This window comes from Arachis hypogaea, chromosome 16 (genome assembly GCF_003086295.3).
Source record: "Arachis hypogaea cultivar Tifrunner chromosome 16, arahy.Tifrunner.gnm2.J5K5, whole genome shotgun sequence".
In the NCBI taxonomy this organism is placed as follows: domain Eukaryota; kingdom Viridiplantae; phylum Streptophyta; class Magnoliopsida; order Fabales; family Fabaceae; genus Arachis; species Arachis hypogaea.
In genome coordinates, this window is record NC_092051.1 from 144,828,146 (window position 1) to 144,835,301 (window position 7,156).

General features: G+C 35.3%; 1 pseudogene; it reads left to right on the top strand.

The window, feature by feature from the left end:
• Nucleotides 1-458: 458 nt before the first annotated feature.
• Nucleotides 459-2,413, top strand: LOC112805911 (mitochondrial metalloendopeptidase OMA1-like; annotated as a pseudogene).
• Nucleotides 2,414-7,156: the final 4,743 nt, after the last annotated feature.

Below are 7,156 nucleotides of genomic sequence, written 5' to 3' on the forward strand. Positions count from 1 at the left end.
ACACCGTCAAGGTCAAAAGAATGTTGTCCGCATAAAGCAATAAAGCATAAGTGACCATTTATTACTCCTAGAGTTTCAAAATAAAACGAAAAATCATTGGTACATAAATACATAAATCTTTGACTAAAGTAATTTCACTCCAAAATTCTCATTAATATTTCGGTAATCATTCTCCTTATTAGCAGTAATCCAGAATGTTGTCTCTTCAAATTTTTTTATTTATAAATAATCAAATAATTAAATAGATTGTATTACTATTATTATCAAACATGGCTATGGATATCACACCTTCGTTACTCTCTTCTCTAGTGGCGCTACTCTTCCATTTATTTGTCAATCCTCAAATGCAACCAACAAAATTGTGGAAGTGAACAAAATGTGCAACACAACCCTAAACCCTATAAACCCTTCATTTTCTTCAAAATTTCTAAACTCAAAACCCGGTGCTGCATTACACAATCGTCAATCGGTGTTGTTGGTTCCAATATTACCAACACCATTAGTCTTCTACTGATTCAGATGCCAAAGATCATTACTTGACGCATTTCGGTTACGACAATGGCGCATTATGCTGCTTCTGGTGTTACGGCATGGTTAACGTTCGTCGTGTTTCTAGTGATTCGCCAACTGATCATTGTTCGCTACCGAAATATGCGGAATCCTAGACTTGTATTCTTTATAGTGTTGGTCGGGTCAGGGATATTGATTACTATGCATTTTTGGAATTTAGAAACAGTTCCATATACCAAGAGAACCCGCTGCATTTTGTTATCTAATGACATGGAGAGGCAACTTGGTGAGGCTGAATTCGAGAACAAGAAGGCGAGTTTCAAGGGAAAGATCTTGCCTCCCATACACCCTCAGAGTGTGAGGATAAGGATGATATCAATGGAAATCATTGATACCTTGCAGAGAGGGTTGAGCAAGGAACAAGTTTGGAGTGATGTTGGTTATGCATCAGCATGTCACAGGGTTTGAAGGGGATACTGAGGAGACTTTGAAATTATTGACTAATGCTAATGCTTATTGTAAGGCAGAGAGTGGTTGGCACAAGGAAGATGAAATCCTTGATGACAGTTGGGTTCAGCAAAGTAGAAAGAAAGGGCCAGCTATCTCGCATCTCGATGGATTGAATTGGGAGGTGCTTGTTGTCAATGAGTCGGATGTCAATGCCTTTTGGCTACCTGGTGGTAAGATTGTTGTGTACACCTGATTGTTAGAGCATTTTAAAAGTGATGCTGAGATTGCCACTATAATTGGACATGAGGTATAATTGTGCTTTGTTTAACTAATTGTTTTCTCAGTTTAAGATTTGTAGGAGGTTCTTGGTTTATTAATTCGTCTGAAAGATATCTATGCTTATTTGTCTGTTTTTTCTTCTTAATTAGGTTGGTCATGCTTTGGCCCGACACACCGCTGAATATATGACGAAGAGATTGTGGTTTGCTATCCTGCAGTTTATTCTTTATCGATTTGTCACCCCGGAAATCGTCACCATAATGTCTTCTCTTTTCTTGAGGCTACCACTCTATGGACTGTATAACTTCGTTCATGTCTTTCTAATAAGTCAATTTCCTCTGTGGTTCTTTGATTATACTTGTTGCATTTTACTTAACATCATGTTTGTCATGGCTCTCAAAATAGTGTAGAATGCTGTTGTGGATTGCTTTAGTGCTTTATTCCACATAACATATTAGTTCATGGAAGATTTTGATAGTTCCAAGCAAATAAGAACTCCATTTCATTTACCATATGCTTTACCATAATTTCAATTGAGGGAATGATAGTTGATATCTTTTCTGAATAAAATTTGTGAGTGAGATTGGATTTAATAATTCATTTAAAACTCTGGTGTTTGTTGTGATACAGTAATCAAATTTTGACATGTCTTTCCTCATTCATCCTCAATTGTAGTTCCCTTGAGACATTATTGTGTGCCATCTATCAGCATGTCAATGTTGTTTTAAATTTTGGATTATGCTTAAATAATCATCTACATGCTGCTTGTACTTGTTTCTCTTGGTAGATATTTTGTTGAAGTGGAAACTTTTCCTTTTTAAAATTTTTATAACTAAATCCTGTTTTCAGGATGGAAATGGAAGCGGATTACATTGACATGCTCTTAATTGCTTCCGCCGGATATGATCCACGGGTGGCGCCCACAGTGTATGAGAAGCTGGGAAAAGTCAAGGGTGAGTGGGCACTTTGGGACTATCTCTTCATTCATCCATCTGGAAGAAAGAGAGCAGAGTTGCTCTCCCAGGCCAAAATAATGGAAGAAGCATTCACCATATACAAGAATGCTAGGTCTGGAAGATGTATTGAAGGATTTCTTTGGACCAACATAACTTATATTACTACACCAGAATCAACAAAGAACTTGTGGATGAAACTTAAAAGAATTCTGTTTTAGCCAAAAGAAAAGCTAGACAATTTTCTGTATGATGAATTTTGCCAACAATTTAGTTTCATAGATAGATGTTTGTTAAGTAAAGTGTTAATTGTACAGCGCTTCAAAGAAAATTAATGATTAGATCATCTGGTCTAACATCTCAAAGGTGTTTCTAAGGTAGAAGGGACTATTTTTTCATGTGTTCAATACATATTATTGCAACAACCAAATCAAGTATGCTCATATAAAAGGTTAAAAAAGTATTGTTCAATGTATTTTTTAGGAATTTGCTCGTGATGGATTAGGGAAGTCTTCTCTATTTGGGAAGAAAGGTAGTGCTGCTTTGATAGAGTGAAAAGGCTTTTGGTATTACACTGTTGAGAGATGGAGAAATGGTAGTGCTGCCTTGATAGAGTGAAAAGCTGTTCAGTCAATTGAACCTCAAGTTTATGACTATGCATGCAAGGTTGATATTATCATGCTTACAAAGGATTATATGAAACTGGGGGCAGGATAAAGGTCAGGATTAGGAGAAAAGACTTTCACAACCGGTTAAAAAAAGGAGGAAGGATGCTTATGGGTTCAGCCTCAATAGGTGATGATGGTATCGATGTTGACAAAGGAGGTGGATGAGAAACAGAAAAAGAATGTTAAATGCCATGTATTTTGTTGAGATAGTTAGCACATTTCTTCTTTGAATGATATATCATTATTCTTTATTTTATGATGAAAAATATAATAAATCATGAAGCTAAACCACCTTTCTAAGTATTCTTTTTATATAATTTTTCAATAAGAAAAAATGGTTGATTTCCATATAATTTCTTTGTTTTCAAAATAATTTTTTTCAATATTTACTTATTTTAAAAATTAACAGATTGTTATATATACAATTAAAACTCCTTACATATCCTTAAGGATTTATCACTGGCCAATAGAGTATTACATATAGAAAGGAAGATTAATGAGCTAATCATTCAATCACACTAAATTTTATTATCTATCTTATTTATATCCAAAATACAAAATATCCCTCACTGTTTTTAAAAATCTTTGAAAATAGTATATTGTAAGTCAATATTAAGGTTGCGAGAACCGGACCAGTCAATAAATCGGTGAGGTCACTGGTTCAATGGTTCACTGATTCGACCGGAGTTTAACCGGTTTAATTAAATATTAAATAAAATTATTAAAAAACTTAAAATAATCTTAAGTATATAAATTCAATAATTTTTAACTTAATAAAATTTAATATTTCACATAATAAATTATCCATTACTTAATATTAGAGGTTTACAAACAACTTCAAACATCAAAGTTTATAACTAAACAAAAAAACGTACATAATGACAAACCCATAATGTTCTACATTCAAAAGAAACAATTACTAGCAAGTTTTCAACTAATCAAAGGTGCAACTCATCAAAAATCATAATTATCATCAAGTGTTCCAACATCTCCATCATAAACAGGTAATCCAAAGCCACCATCATCAGAAGTACCACCAAAAGAAGCTATATTTGAAGAATCAGCAACATTAGGCAAATCCACATCAAATTCCACATCTCCTCCATCTAATAAAATAAAATAGAAAACCAAGCAGAAAATACAAGCATATTGAGAATCTTGAACAGCATTATCTTGTGGCTGTAAGTATTCAAGCAGAAAATACATGTATATTGAGCCTTGTTATTTTTGTCATACTTCACTGTAAAATACTGCCAAGCTGGATCAGATTTACCTCTGGATGAACCAGTTTGAGAATCTTGAACAGCATTATCTTGTGGATGTGGGTTACTTTGTGATTGTTTCATCTATAACAATCAGAAAATCAAAGACCAGAAAACAACTTCAGAAAATAATGAAAATAATGAAACAGCAAGCATATTCAGAAGTAGCAAAAAAATTTATCATGAAGCAGCAAACAGAAGCAGCAAAACATATTCAAAATCAAAAATAGCAATAATGAAAATAATGAAACAGCAAACATATTCAGAAGCAGCAAAAAATATTCATCATGATTCATGAAGCAGCAAATAGAAGCAGCAAAACATATTCAAAATCAAAAACAGAAATCATGAAAATAATGAAACAGCAATCATATTCAGAAGCAGCAAAAAATATTCATCATGATTCATGAAGCAGCAAACAGAAGCAGCAATACATATTCAAAATCAAAAACAGCAATCATGAAAATAATGAAACAGCAATTATATTCAGAAGCAGCAAAAAATATTCATCATGATTCATGAAGCAGCAAACAGAAGCAACAAAACATATTCAAAATAAAAAATATCAATCATGAAAATAATGAAACAGCAATCAAAATAACCTCAGAAAATCAAAAACATAAATCAAGAAGGCATCATAGAACAGGCGAGCTCATAAATCAAGATCAGAACCTCAGAAAATCAAAATCCAAAATCAAGAAGGCAGCATAGAACAGGCGAGCTAATAAATCAAGATCAGAACCTCAGAAAATCAAAATCAAGAAGCATAGAACTCATAAATCATAATCAGAATTCAGAAGGAAGCAAGTTCAAAATCAAGAAGACAAAAACAGAGTCTTACCGGCGAATGAGGAGGCGGGCTCGGCGAGCTCGGCGACGAGGAGGCGGGCTCGGCCGGTGGTGGTCACGGCTGCTGTGGATGGCTGTGGGTGACGAATGAGGAGGCGGGCTCGGCGACGTTCGGCGACGTTCAGCGACGAGGAGACGGGCTCAGCGAGAAGCAGAACGCGGTGGTGGTCGCGGTTGCTGTGGATGGCTGTGGGTGGCTCGGTGGTTTCTGGAAGCTGGAGCTTGGTGGCAATGGTGGCCTTGGTGGGTGAATGGCCGCTGGCGCTGAATGCACTTGGAAAGGGGAAGAAAGGGGAGATTACTCAGATTAGGGTTAGTGGCATAGTGGGTTAGGTTACGACTTTCGCGTACGCCTTTCTCTCTCTCTTTTTTTTTTTATAAAAAAAAGCCAAAACGACGTCGTTTGGCATCTGAAGTTGCAAACCACTAAACCGCCAAAAAATCAGACGGTTCTTTCGGTTCGTCGGTTAACCGTCGGTTCAACCGATTTTTTCACCGGTTCTTTGCCAGTCAGTTTTCGACGTTATCCGGACTGGTTAGTAACCGGTTTCCAATTATTCCGGTTGAACCGGCCGGTCCGATCCAGTTTTCAGAACCATGGTCAATATTCTTATCTTTTAAAACCTTGTATCAATTTAATTATTATGTTATTTTCTATTAAAAAAATTTGTTTATCAAATCCGGTATGGTCGATTTGATTTGCACTAAATATTTGCATTTTTTATGATCGAATCTAATATCTATATTCTTTATGTTTGAATTCGATGTGCACATCTACCGGATATCGAATACTATCTGTAAAATAGAAAATATATTAGAAAAACTTATTTCTACATGAGAAAAAGTTAGTAAACTTCTTTTTTATTCTGATGAACCTCTTTTTTTTTATCCTTTTAAACATATTTATTCCAAAAAGGAAAAGTCTAGGGGACCAGCAGTTTTATTGAATTTTGGCCAGCTATCATTAAACCAATCTTTTTAAATAACAAAAAATAAAATAATATGACATATATGAATAATAATTATTAATAAAAATAAAACATAAAAATAACATATATATTATTTATTTATTATTTATTATCTTCCTTTGTTGTGAACTTCTTTTACCACCGATTCCAACAAATAGTCTCTCTCTTGCTTCTTCGTTTCTTGCTGGATGTTTTAGTTTTAGCCTTTTTCTGCTTCCTCCTTTCATATTATTGCTACCGCCTATTGCGAGTTCAACATTTGAGACAATTTGCATTCCTCCATGGTCTTCTTTCACTGCTGGAATTGGTTCAGGTAAGGCATAATTAGTGTAATATTGTGGGCTATAGGTATTGGTGGGATGTGTTGGTGGTTGTGTGAGAGGTCTGGTTCTATATTTTGGTTTAAGTTTTGATGTTGCTTAGTGATACATAACGTATATCTCGGCAATCTTCACAAACGTACGGCAATCTTCACAAACGAATATCTCATCACAAAACAGAATCAAACAATAACTAACCCACAAGATCCGAACGAGCTATGTAAAATTCGACAACGTCATTGACAAGTCAAATGTAAACATTAAGGATAGCTTTGGCAAAAATAGAGGATTCCGATATAGGCTATAACCAAACAACCTAAAACGTCTATATAAGCAGATAGGTAATCTCGGAATAAAACAGATCACATAACTCACACTGATTTATTATAATCACTTCTCATAACTTATATTCTTACTTGAGCGTCAGAGTACGTTTTACAGGTGCTCCCGCCGCGGTGTTCCAATTCAGCCGACGTGTAACTCTTTCACCCGAATTCGATCGGCAACAGAAGAAGTTACCATACCTCGACTACATACGTACGGAACACTTAGTATATTGAAATGTGTGGTGGTCAGGACGAGGTTCAATATGGGCCAGGGTTAATTGGTTTTAGTGGTTTAGTAGGGCTTTATTTGTCTCATTAACTGCAAGGTTTGAAAAAAAATTTAGGAGGTTTACAAATGTTGTTTTCATAGAGGGTTTGTGCTGATTTGATTCCCGTTTGGTGTTCTTTTGGTTTGAGTTTTTTTTTTGTCTTTAAGTCTCCATCCTATTTAAGTGGCTCTCAACTCTGAGCTCCAAGCCTCCTTTACCCCTTGATTCGTTGCAACAACTTCACCTGAGTTAAGGCACATTATTGATGATGATAGCAGAGGGGTCTTATTACCCCGTATGGT